The 14,252-nt window shown below is 41.4% G+C and overlaps 1 protein-coding gene across 4 annotated transcripts in view; it reads right to left on the bottom strand.

Moving 5' to 3' along the window:
* The window catches only part of LOC122928382 (protein Wnt-7b), a 294,690-nt gene that overhangs the window by 240,256 nt on the left and 40,182 nt on the right, over nt 1-14,252 (bottom strand). The window contains exon 4 of one of the 4 annotated variants that reach the window (XR_006387880.1): nt 3,355-3,663. The exons of the other annotated variants lie outside the window; for them this stretch is intronic. The gene's annotated coding sequence lies outside the window, so the exon portion shown is untranslated. Of the gene's footprint in view, nt 1-3,354; nt 3,664-14,252 lie in introns of those variants that run through there. 4 annotated transcript variants of the gene reach the window in all.

The raw sequence follows: 14,252 nt of genomic DNA, 5'->3' as shown, positions 1-14,252 counted from the left end.
CACCAGCGTTCAGCCTTTCCGTTCTCCTGCTCCGTTATAGGAGCAGGAGAACGGAAAGGACGGATTGGGCACATAACTGAGATGAGCGGAGCCTACGGACCCCATAGACTATAATGGGGTCCATGCAGGACTTTTGTCTCCGCTCCAAAATAATTTTCTGAGCGTAAACCTAACGGACCCCATTATAGTCTATGGGGTCCGTAGGCTCCGCTCATCTCAGTTATGTGCCCAATCCGTCCTTTCCGTTCTCCTGCTCCTATAACGGAGCAGGAGAACGGAAAGGCTGAACGCTGATGTGAACGAGGCCTAACCCAAACCTGAACTACTATGAAGAAGTTCGGGTCTGGGTACCACAGTCGGTTTTTTATCACGCGCGTGCAAAAGACATTGCACCCGCACGATAAAAACTGAACATCGGAACGCAATTGCAGTCAAAACTGACTGCAATTGCATACCTACTCGTGCGGGTTTGCCGCAATGCACCGAAACGCATCCGGACATGCTCGTGTGAAAGAGGCCTAAATGTATTTTTCATGGTTTCAAAAATGTCATTGTTAACAAATGGTCCTTTTATGGGAAATTCGGAGGCTCCGACTACAGAGCATATTTCAACTAGGTTCATCTTTATATGAGAATATGACATGTGGCTAAGTGTGCTGCTACATGGACATGCCTCTATTACGTTCCTGCTACATAAAAGTACCTCTAAAAGAATATGGGCTGATCCACAGTATTTTTGATGTGCTAGATGATTGGGAGCCTCATCAACAAAGGACAAGGTTAGAGGTCTCCTAGAAACAGTACCCTCAGATAAGTTTGACTGCTCTACAATTTTTTGCATTGACTCATCAGTACAGATTTTTGAGCCTTTATAGTACCAGTCTCTAAGCCCTAAAACATTATATGCAAATGTAATGACACCCGAGTGAGAGACACAACGGGTTGCAATTTAAAGAGATGCTACTATCAAAAATGTTTTAATCACGACATTTTTATAAACATCCTATATGTGAATTGTCTATGTAATTATATATATTTGTTTTCACAAAAAGTTTTCAACAATTTTTAAGTCACCCCATGTATTCTGCTTTCTGTGCTCGTTCTTTAAAGGGGTTAACCAAATTCTAAAAGATCTCCCCCAAATGCCCAGACCCCTCGTGTACATTATAGTAACCTGCTCCCCAGCACCCGCATTGCTCCACATCCCTGCGTGGGTGCCACCGCATCTCCCCGTCGTGTGCATGAAAACATCCAGCAATGGGGGGGGCGGGAGCAGGCAATAACAGGCCGCAACGGTGACCAGCCTCAAGGGGTCTCTTCATCGTCATGGCCTGCTATTGGCTGCTCCTCCCGTCACCGGATATTTTGATCTGCACGACGAGAAGATGCAGCCGTGCAGGGATCCGGGGCGACGTGGGTGTCGGGATCCAGGTAAGTATAGTGCATACGAGGTAAAAGAAGAATTCCTGTGCTTATTCTCTGACTGCACCTAAGTACCAGTGACTCAAAGTGGGGGTTCTACCACGTCTGCTGTCCTCTAAGTTCTAAGTAGTATCTCTATATGTGACACTGTCAGACCTACCTGTACCTGTAGAGGAGAATCCGCGATTATGATGTGTAGTGGTGAATACTTGATAGTTGTCCCGATCCTCCAGACCGGTGGAAGCAGTCAGGCTGTGTAGTTGGAAAACATGCCCCGGCCGGCAGCACATTTCATATTAAAAAAAGCTTGCACTCCAGATTGGGGCACCGGTGACGTCATGCCAGCTTACAAAAATATAATGTATATGAGGGGCCCGGGCATTGAAGGGGATCTTCTAGAATTCGGATAACCCCTTTAATGTCCTCCTTTGTTTGGACTTTTAGCACAGCAAACAGTCTCACATGACTTATTCATTTAGACAATTCACTCTGAACAGTGACAGCCCCCCTGTAGTGACTCAATTATAGTACAGTATCACACATTAGACTAATCAGTGCAATGCTTTTCTATGGGCATCTTTATCTAGGAGATATACATAGAGCTGTCATATTGTTATCCCAAAGTTACACCTATTATCGTACTCACAGATAACATCTTCCCCGCACAGCAGCAGTTAATTGGCAATGGCTTCCCTATCTATGTAGGAGCTTTATCTTTCTGTGCTGACTGCAACAGAAGGACAATGTTTTGTATTTCATTTTCAATGTCATAGTACTGCTGAAATGAAAAAGAAAAATGGCAGAAAATTCAAAAAATGTGTCTGAATATGAATACTGAATTTTTTTTTTTAAATGCCCCTTTCTGATGGAAGGATCCCTTTACGCATACTCATGGTCATCGGAGTATGAAAGAGTTGAGCAAAAAATTGACCAAGGGGGTTAAATGTGATAAAATAATAAAAGCAGCATTACTTGGCTGCCCAAATAACGACGTGACCACTGTACAGCATTGTGGCAGCCCAGTAAATAGAAACTGTCACGGAGGACCAGAGTGGTAGTGTTGGAATTGTAGGGAAATAAACAGGTAAGTAATGATTCTTTTATTAGTTTATTACATTCCCCCCCTTGGGCAACTCATAAAACACCTTTAATGTTCAAGGATATTACCTTTGACTTTTGGTCTACAAGAAGGGTTCCATGGCACTGGTCATCAATGGATTCTGAGAAGCCCAGGAAGCCTATTTGTGGAATCTACACTCAGTCTCTGGAAAGTGAGAGTTGAAGTATCTTCCTAGATATCTCTGTCCATTAAATGAGGGGGGGGGGGGGGGGGGGGTAAGCGCAGGTCCTTCTATCTTCTTTCAGCAGGACCTGCGATGATGTCACCACGCTGTGAGTGTGGTGACGTCATCGAAGGTCATTTTGCAGGTCCTGCAGAAAAGAAGAAGATACCGGCTGCGCGATCAAGCGGGATTTTAACCCCTCAATGGCCATTTTATTTAGCATTCTGTCTTAAGAAATCTATTATTTTCCGTTATAACTATTTTATAACTGAAAATAATAAAGTGAAGTTCGGGTCCTGAACACGAATTTTGACCTGAAGTTCGTCCGAATCCGAACTTCCATGTGTTTGCTCATCCCTACCAGCTACTATTTAAAGTGGTAGTTACATGTGTGTTTTATTATTGTCATATTGCTTCTGAAGAAGGGGGGTTTGTGAACCCCCAAAACTCGCTGAGCTTACCATTACATTACTGATGAAGACGCTACCATTTTAAGCTGACATAAATTTTTTAGATTCTACAAGCGATCTCGGCGGGGGAGTTGGACCTGTCGGTGTCTCGAGTTTGTCCCTCAGGCCCCTCCCCAGTGAAATAAGTCCATAACCAATTTATGAAATAACAGTACAAACTTCTTTCTTTCCAAGAAATGTTTATTTTTCTTTTAAATTTTTACAATACGTTTGTCAATTACATACGGTGAAAGAAATACTTCCTGACCACTGATCATTAGAGAAGTATTGGATGCCACGTTATTTATATATCCATCATAGACCCAGTGGGACCTGGCGCTTGTTATTTTTCGCCTTCCCTTCTTCCTTTTCAGAGGGATTCATCCCTCTGAAAGTCAATCCACCTGATTATTTGAGATCCTGTGTTATCCATATATACGTATGTGTTGTCTCTCGTTGTAAGGCATTGGGAAAGTCTTGGGAGTCTTTTTTCAGATTTTATCTTGCGGCTAAAATGCAATTTGTAAATTTATTAGATAGGAAAAACTAAAATTTGGCATGGACATAAGAATTCAGACTCTTTGCTATGACACTTGAAATTTAGCTCTGGCGGCCTCTCATTTCTCTAGATCATGTTTGAGATGTTTCTACATTCTTTGAGATGTTTCCACCTGGGGTAAATCAGTTGACTGGATATAATTTGGAAAGAGACACCCCTGGCTATATATACAAGTGCAGGGATGGCCAACCTGCAGCTCTCCAGCTGTTGCAAAACTACAACTCCCTGCATGCCCAGACTGCCTACAGCTATCAGCCTACAACAGGGCATGGTGGGAGTTGTAGTTGTACAACAGCTGGAGAGCCGCAGGTTGGCCATCCCTGTACTAGTGCATCTCAATAAATTAGAATATTATAAAAAAGTTATTTTAGCAATTCAAATCAAAAAGTACCCCGAAACAGCAGATGAGGTGCTGGCTTTTTTTTAAATATCCAAGTCATGTCTCAAGGCATATTTAAAGGGACACTGACAGGCCCAATAAGCATATTTAGCTATATATATGACTGCACAGGTCTTCTAATGTGTATTAAAATCATATAAGTATACCCCCTGTCCACCTTATAAATACAGTAAACTGATGTTTTATAACCTGATAGAATTGGTCTTGTTTCTGCCCAAGGGGCTGCGTTTCAGCTTCACTTGCGCCCAGCCAGCCTCGCCCCAACTGCCGTTTTGAAGCGCGAAGTGAATATTGATGAGCTGGTCGGCTTCTGCTGTCCCCGACGTTCCGAGATCCTGCGCATGTCCAGTAGAAAGCTATGGGATCTCAGAACGTCAGGGACAACAGAAGCCGCCCAGCGAAGTGAATATTGATGAGCTGGGTGGCGCTTCAAAACGGCAGTTGGGGCGAGCCTGGCTGGGCGCAAGTGAAGCTGAAACGCCGCCCCTTGGGCAGAAACAAGAGCGATTCTATCGCATCAGTTTACTGTATTGATATGGTGGACAGGGGGTATACTTATATGATTTTAATACACATTAGAAGACCTGTGCAGTCATATATATATATATATATATGGAGGGCACTCAAATGACTGGGTTATATATATACAAAGTCAATTATATATGGTATATCTCCATTATTTATTATATAAAATCACACCATTCAATATATCATTCATATAACAATCTTATTGGTCACAATTGTTGGTCACGGCTCTGAATGTAAGTCCTCCTATGGCTGGAAGGACATTTGTATAAGGAAGGAATAAAAGATTTCTCAATGCTTGACGGGGTAAGACTATCTGTTCTCTCTTCCTTCTTTGAGGTAACCGCCCCTTTGGAACGCAAGCGGACTTACATCAGTAAATCCCCTTTTTAACATTTTATCCACAGTGTACACTTATACAGGACATACCATTGCAGACCGATCACCTGCATTGAGAAATCTTTTATTCCTTCCTTATACAAATGTCCTTCCAGCCATAGGAGGACTTACATTCAGAGCCGTGACCAACAATTGTGACCAATAAGATTGTTATATGAATGATATATTGAATGGTGTGATTTTATATAATAAATAATGGAGATATACCATATATAATTGACTTTGTATATATATAACCCAGTCATTTGAGTGCCCTCCATCTCTTGAACCTATATACTCTATCCAATTTTTTGGCAATTGGTACTGCCATATTGGAGAGAGCACCAATCCATCCTTTGATGTCAGTAGAGCCTCTGTAATTTTCCTCTATATATATATATATATATATATATATATATATATATATATATATATATATATAGCTAAATATGCTTATTGGGCCTGTCTGTGTCCCTTTAAAGGGTCGAATATTGACTTATAGGATAGCTGCCTTACATCTGGTGACAGGACTTAACAGGCAATTTGCTATGGCAGGCCAGGGAGCTTTCACAAGGCCTCAGGTTGCCATAGCAACTGATCAGAACAACCCAAATCGCTGGGGCTCCTATTGTAGAACATAGAGTGCCTTCTCCATGTAAAATCCAAGTCCTGTCTGAAGGCATATTTAAAGGGTCAAATATTGACTTTTAGGATAGCTGCCTTCCATCTGGTGGCATTAGAGACAGAGCATGTTAAGAGTTTATTTGCATCCCTTTCTTCCCAAAATTCCAAAGGAGCATGTATGGCCTATATCTCCTCATGCCGATTAAGGCGCTCTCTCACCAAGGAGAGATGGTACCACCCAAGAACTCAAAAAGCGAAACTCATATATTCTATAGATTCATTACACACAGAGTGATCTACACTGTCCGTCCCCCAAAAAAGGGACCGTTGCATTGGACCGTCTTTAACTTTGATTACGGCACGCATTCTCTGTGGCATTGTTTCGATAAGCTTCTGATGTGTCAATATTTATTTCCATCCAGTGTTGCATTAATTTTTCACCAAGATCTTGCATTGATGATGGTAGAGTCTGACCGCTGCGCAAAGCCTTCTCCAGCACATCCCAAAGATTCTCAATGGGGTTAAGGTCTGGACTCTGTGGTGGCTAATCCATGTGTGAAAATGATGTCTCGTGCTCCGTGAACCACTCTGTCACAATTTGAGCCCAATGAATCCTGGCATTGTCATCTTGGAATATGCCTGTGCCATCAGGGAAGAAAAAAATCCATTGATGGAATAACCTGGTAATTCAGTATGTTCAGGTAGTCAGCTGACCTCATTCTTGGAGCACATACTGTTGCTGAACCTAGACCTGACCAACTGCAGCAACCCTAGATCATAGCACTGCCCCCACAGGCTTGTACAGTAGGCACTTGGCATGATGAGTGCATAACTTCATCTGCCTATCTTCTTACCCTGATGCGCCCATCACTCTGGAACAGGGTAAATCTGGACTCATCAGACCACATGACCTTCTTCCATTTCTCCAAACTTTATTCTCCCTAGCAAATTGAAGCTTTTTTTTCTGGTTTTCCTCACGGATTAGTGGTTTTCCTACGGCTACACAGCTGTTCAGTCCCAATCCCTTGAGTTCCCTTCGCATTGTGTGTGTGGAAATGCTCTTACTTTCACTATTAAACATAGCCCTGAGTTCTAATGTTGTTTTTCTTTGATTTGATTTCACCAATCATTTAGGATTTTTTTCCTGCCACATTTCTTCCTCTAATACAATGGGTCTCCACTATCTTTCCAGTTTTTAATAATGCGTTTGACAGTTCTTAACCCAACTTTAGTAGTTTCTGCAATCTCCTTAGATGTTTTCTCTGCTTGATACATGCCAATGACTTGACCCTTCTCAAACAGACTACCATCTTTTCCACGACCACGAGATGTGTCTTTCGACATGGTTGTTTAAGAAATGAGAAGCAACTCATTGCACCAGCTGGGGTTAAATAACTTGTTGCCAGCTGAAAGATAATCGCCCATGCAGTAATTATCCAATAGGAGGCTCATAACTATTTGCTTAATTAAATCCAGGTGGTGACTTTTTTTTTGGACAGGCAGTGTATTTCAAGTGTTTCTCTTAATGTTGATGATTATGGCTTACAGCTAATGAAAACCCAAAAATCTGTATCTCTGGAAATTGGAATGTTTTGAAAAAGTTTAATATTGTAGACTCATGGTGTCACACTCTAATCAGCTAACCAACACAAAACACCTGCAAAGGTTTCCTAAGCCTTTAAATGGTCCTTTAGTCTGGTTTAGTAGGCTACACAGTTATGGGGAAAACTGATTGATCGTTGTCTAGAAGACACCCTCCACAAGGAATGTAAGGCACAAAAGGTCATTGTTAAAAAAGCTTGCTGTTCACAGAGTGCTGTATGCAAGCATATTAATGAAAAATTGAGTGGAAGGAAAAGGTGTGGTAGAAAAAGGTGCACAAGGAACAGGAATAACCGCAGCCATGAAAGAATGGTCAAGAAAAGGCCATTCTATAACTTGGAGGAAATTCATAAGGAATGGACTGTGGCTGGAGTCAGTGCTGGAGACACCACACACAGATGTACCCAGGACATGAGCTACAACTGTAGCATTGCTTGTGTCAAGCCACTAATGAATCACAGACAATGCCAGTAGTGTCTTACCTGGGCTAAGGAGAAAAGGTACTGGGCTGTTGCTCCGTGGTCCAAACTCCTGTTTTTAGGATGAAAATCAATTTTGCATTTCATTTGGAAATCAAGGTCCCAGAGTCTGGAGGAAGAGTGGAGATGCATACAAACCAAGTTGCTTGAGGTCCAGTGTGAAGTTTCCACAGTCAGTGATGGTTTAGGGAACCATGTCATCTGCTGGTGTGGTTCACTGTTATATCAAATCCAGCCATCTAGCAGGAAATTTTAGAACACTGCATGCTTTCCTCTGCTGACAAGCTTTATGAAGATTCTGATTTCATTTTCCAACAGGACTTGGCACCTGCGCACACTGCCAAAAGTACCAATAACTGGTTTAATAACCATAGTATCACTGTTCTCGATTGGCCAGCAAACTTCCCTGACCTAAACCCCATAAAGAATCTTTTGGGTATTTTCAAGAGGTTCAGTTTGAGAGGATCTACAGAGAATGGCAGAAAATCCCCAAATCCAGGCGTGCAAACATTTAGGTATCATACCCAAGAAGACTGCAGACTATAATCACTGTGAAAGGTGCTTCAACTAAGTCCTGAGTAAAGGGTCTGAATGCCTATGTCAATGCAAGGTTTTAGTTTTTCCATTTGAATGAATTAACAAAGATTTCTAACATTCTGTTTTCACTTTCTCATTATGGGGTACTGAGTACATAATGATATGGAAAAAGTAGATTTTTATTTTAGCACAAGACTGTAACATAACAAGATTTTAAAAAAGTGAAAGGATCTGAAAACTTTCTGAATGCACTGCATATAGGCTATGGTGGTTGGAAACTGGTTAAAAGGGTTTTCAAGTGCAAATAAACTGGTGACACCTCATGTACATCTTCCCCATACTTTTCTTTTCTCAATTTGGACTTTCCTGACCCATTTTAGGCTACTTTCACACTTGCGTTTGATCGGATCCGTTCTGAACGGATCCGATCATATTAATGCAAACGGAGGCTCTGTTCAGTACGGATCCGTCTGCATTAATAACTTAGAAAAATTTCGAAAGTAGCCTGAGCGGATCCGTTCAGACTTTCAATGTAAAGTCAATGGGGGACGGATCCGTTTGAAGATTGAGCCATATGGTGTCATCTTCAAGCGGATCCGTTCCCATTGACTTACATTGTAAGTCTGGACGGATCCGCACGCCTCCGCACGGCCAGACAGCTGAACGCTGCAAGCAGCATTCAGCTGTCCGCCTGGCCGTGCGGAGGCGAGCGGAGCGGAGGCTGAACGCCGCCAGACTGATGCAGTCTGAGCGGATCCACATCCATTCAGACTGCATCAGGGCTGGACGGAAGCGTTCTGCTCCGCTCGTGAGCTCCTTCAAACGGAGCTCACGAGCGGACAGCAGAACGCTAGTGTGAAAGTAGCCTTAACCATGTAAACAAATCCCTCTGGTTGTTTCCATCCTGTATGTAGCACTTCCTGTTCCTGTATCCAACCAAACCCATGATGCACTTCTCTTTTCTCTGCCAAAACCCCACTAACAACGCTCAGCTAGGTTATAGCTCCTCCCACCCATCTAATTACATAGACATTCCCCTATCACTGCCCCTAACAACGCTCAGCTAGGTTATAGCTCCTCCCACCCATCTAATTACATAGACATTCCCCTATCACTGCCCCTAACAACGCTCAGCTAGGTTATAGCTCCTCCCACCCATCTAATTACATAGACATTCCCCTATCACTGCCCCTGTTGCTGCTTTGACACGCCTATGGATGTAACATCAAAGAAAATAAGAAAGAACTGCATGGACATGGTCATGTGACCACAGCCACAGGTAAAAGAAATACATTACAAAATTACAGCTACCTTCATAGATGATTATATTAAATGATGTTAATGCAAACCTGAAAAAAAAAAAACCTTAAGCTACTCTGAACTTGCTGCCACCAATTTTTTTTTTCATGCTGGAAAATCCTTTTCAGAACAAAACCAGCCAAGCTTGATCGGGTAGCTAGGTAGTTATTTTCATGCGTTCCTCTTCTCACGAAGGAGAGCCAAGCAGCTCCAGGTCCTTCGATACATCAGATATTTTGGCTGTAGCTGGCCTCTTTTCCTCTGTTTTGCTCATGGCTCTGGACACATTCCCAGCACAGTCTGTGTCTTCCGTGATCCTGTTCCTGCAGTGGCTTCTAGATTCTCTTTCTAACATCTCAATCTAGTTTCTATTCTACCCCTGGCAAACTTGAGTCTGGCCTAACAGAAAGGCAAAAAAATTGTTGCAATAAAGCTTTTTCTTCTGTGAATGAATGTTCATACTTACGTTATCTATTTTTGTACCTGAACCGGGACAGAAAGCTCTGCTTTATGAAAAAATGACTGCTGTAGTCTGTTAGAAGACTTGTTGGAATGGAGCACAAGCTATGGTCAAAATCTATTAGAACTTTGTAGATTACATTTCTTTGCATGTACAGTATATGTGTGAAAAAGCATAGGGGAAGATTTCCTAATACAGTCTAAGACTCAGACAGTGTAAACTTAGACTAGACAGTCTAAAGATGTGCCAGATTTATTACACTGACTTATGCTGGATATTTGGTGCATCTTTAGACTGTCTATTCTATGTTTATACCACCTATTAGTTGGTTTACATCGTGTCTGAATCATGCAGCAAAATGTTACCCCATACCCATCTCCTGCTAAGCCATGTCGCTTCCCCATGCATCCACACCCCCTTGTAATTGTAAATTTGCCCCACTGAATGCAGATGATTTTACAATGCCACTATATTCTTTTGAATAGCACAGAATTACACTAGCCCACAAGAGATTCTTTAACCCCATGGTGACCTCTGCCGTACATGTTACAGAAGATAGCCGCTGGGTTTCTGCTGTGTCAAACAGCAGAGGCCCAGGGCAAATGTATGGGATCATCCATAAGGCTGATTGAATACATTTAACTCCTCAGATGCCGTGGTCAAATGTGACTACGGAATCTGAGCAGTGCAGATGCAGGAGCTCCACGCTCCTGTAACAGCGCTCCCCAGTTAATGTTGGGGAAGCTGTATTATCCCAGTGATGGCTCAGAGCCTCAAGCAGGCTCCGATGCCCATCATTGGAATAGTCCAATACAGGCCAGCAGGTTGCATTGGAATACAGTGAATGTCGTGTTCTTTGATGGAGAAATACCCATCACAGAATAAAATTGACAATCTAATGACAGTTATAGTCAACTAGGGTGACTTTAAAAAAGTTAAAAGTTTGTAAAGATATAAGGAAATATAAAAAAAATCCCAAAATCAAAATTTTAATAAACAATTAAAAAAACCATTATTGCCATCGCGGCATCTGAAAACTCCCGTTCTATTAACATATAACAATATTCATCCCATACAGCAAAAATTAAATCAAAATGGGCAGTTAGATATTTTTTTGTCACTTCACCTCCCCAAACAAATGAAATAAAAAGTGATCAAAAAGTCACAAACACGTCAAAATGGTATCACTGAAAAGTACAGATCGCCCTGCAAAAAAATTAGCCCTCATACAACTCTGTATATGCAACTACAAAAAAGTTATCGGGGTCAGGATATGGCGATGAATTTTTTTTCAAAGTTTTTTTTTTTTTTTTTCAGTATTAACCCCTTAGGGACCGGGATTACTTTCACCTTAAGGACCAGGCCATTTTTTGAAAAATCTGACCAGTGTCACTTTATGTGGTGATAACTTTAAAACGCTTTGACCTATCCAGGTCATTCTGAGACTTTTTTCATTTTAATATTTTTTTTCCAGTTACAAAGCAAGGGTTAACAGCCAAACAAAACTCAATATTTATGGCCCCGATTTTGTAGTTTACCGAAACACCCCATATGTGATCGTAAACTGCTGTACGGGCACACGGCAGGGTGCAGAAGGAAAGGAATGCCATATGGTTTTTGGAAGGCAGATTTTGCTGGACTGGTTTTTATAATACCGTGTCCCATTTGAAGCCCCCCTAATGCAGCCCTAGAGTAGAAACTCCAAAAAGTGACCCCATTCTAGAAACTAGACCCCCTCAAGGTATTCAAAACTGATTTTACAAACTTTGCTAACCCTTTAGGTATTCCACAAGAATTAATGGAAAAGAGATACAATTTCCAAATTTCAATTTTTTAGCAGATTTTTCATTTTAATATTTTTTTTCCAGTTACAAAGCAAGGATTAACAGCCAAACAAAACTCAATATTTATGGCCCTGATTCTGTACTTTACTGAAACACCCCATATGTGGTCGTAAACTGCTGTACGGGCACACGGCAGGGTGCAGAAGGAAAGGAATGCCATATGGCTTTTGGAAGGCAGATTTTGCTGGACTGGTTTTTTGATGCCCATTTGAAACCCCCCTAGAGTAGAAACTCCAAAAAAGTGACCCCATTTTAGAAACTACAGGATAGGGTGGCAGTTTTGTTGGTACTAGTTTAGGATACATATGATTTTTGGTTGTTCTATATTACGCTTTTAGTGAGGCAAGGTAACAAGAAATAGCTGTTTTGGCACCGTATTATTTTTTTTGTTATTTACAACATTCAGCTGACAGGTTAGATCATGTGGTATTTTTTTTTATAGCAGGTTGTCAGACGCGGCGATACATAAATGAAAAAAATAGTATACATATTAGGTAAGTTTTACACAATGATTTCATTTTTGTAAAAAAAAAATAATCATGTTTTATTGTTTCCATAGTCTGAGAGCCATTGTTTTTTCAGTTTTTGGGCAATTATCTTGGGTAGGGTCTCATTTTTTGCGGGATGAGATGACGATTTGATCGGCACTATTTTGGGGTGCATATGATTGCTTTTTGATCGCTTGCTATTACACTTTTTTTTTTAAAAGGTGTTCACCTGAGGGGTTAGGTCATGTGATATTTTTATAGAGCAGGTTATTACGGACACGGCAGTACCTAATATGTATACTTCTACTATACTTTTTTTTATTTTTGGACGATGGTCTTAGGTAGGGGCTCATTTTTTGCAGAATGAGGTGACGGTTAGATTGGTACTATTTTGGTGGGCATACACCTTTTTGATCGCTTACTGTTGTACTTTTAGTGATGTAAGTTGGCAGAAGCTAGCGCTGATGCTTTAGGAAGGCATTGCGCTGCCTTCCATGCCATCGGGTCCCCCCTACAGCCCCACGGGGACCCGATGGCACCGCTGCAACAAGTAAAAGCTGCAAACCGCATAAAACGTGGCAGAATTGAATTTTTTTCCCGATCCCCACTACATCATATGCAATATTAAAGGGGTTGTGTCACTTCAGCAAAAAGCATTTACCATGTAAAGAAAGTTAATACAAGGCAAGTACTAATGTATTGTGATTGTCCATATTGCCTCCTTTCCTGGCTGGATTCATTTTTCGATCACATTATACACTGCTTGTTTCCATGGTTATGACCACCCTGCAATCCATCAGTGGAGGCCCTGCTTGCACACTATATAAAAAAGCACCAGCCTACTTCAGCTCCTACAGTCCAGGCCTCCAGAGAGGCAGGCATTTTTTCCTATAATGCGCAAGCACGACCCACCACTGCTGGATGGCAGGGTGGTCATAACCATGGAAACGAGCAGTATATAATGTGATGGAAAAATAAATCCAACCAGCAAAGGAAGCAATATAGACAATAACATTACAATAGTAAGCGCCTTATACTAACTTTCCCTACATGATAAATGCCACCTGCTGAAGTGAGACAACCCCTATAAATAGTGCCATTAGAAAGTACAACTTGTCCCACAAAAAGAAGCCCGCATAAGGCTATGCGAATGGAAAAATAAAAAAGTTATGGCTCTGGAAAGTGAAAAACAAAAACACAAAAAATGGAAAATCGCAAGGTCCTTTAAGGGTTAAGGATGGCTTGGGGTCTAAAATTGTGGGATGACTCAGTAGTTGGGGAGTTATCACTAAAAGAAGATATATTCTGTTTCTCTATAGCTGACAGTAAGCACACAGAATTAGCTAATTTGTTACGAAAATAGAGTTAGCCCTATTAGACCACGCGATTTTCAAACCAGTTATCAAAAACAAGCGTTTATTAGACATTAGAAATCGAGCAGCCAATAAACAAGCAAACACTTGTTTGTCGACTGATGGGCATCTTTCATCAGGATTATGGGCAGCACATCTCTCTCTGTAATCAGTGATGTACTGCCGATAATAAATAGACAAAATGTACTGATCCCCTAGGGGACAAAGGGGTAAAACTTAACATTTATTCCTAGGTCTAAAAAAAGTGAAGCACTAACAAAGTATCGGCCTGAGGGGCCTCTAAAAAGAATAACATGAAGACAGCCCAATGGGGCCAGGACATACAAACACAAATAGGTAACACTGATGGAAAGCAGGCAAAAAAAGGGAACGTTCTCCTTTTTTTTTGCCTGCTTTCCATCAGTGTTACCTATTTGTGTTTGTATGTCCTGGAATCTGGGCTCTTTAGTTCTCCTAATTGCCCTCTCTTAGCACTTTATTTTATGCGGTCTTGTGCTCTTTTAACATGATCACAAAAGTGGACAGGTCAC

This window comes from Bufo gargarizans, chromosome 2 (assembly GCF_014858855.1).
Source record: "Bufo gargarizans isolate SCDJY-AF-19 chromosome 2, ASM1485885v1, whole genome shotgun sequence".
Taxonomy (NCBI): Eukaryota; Metazoa; Chordata; class Amphibia; order Anura; family Bufonidae; genus Bufo; species Bufo gargarizans.
This window is presented reverse-complemented; position numbering and strand designations above follow the sequence as displayed.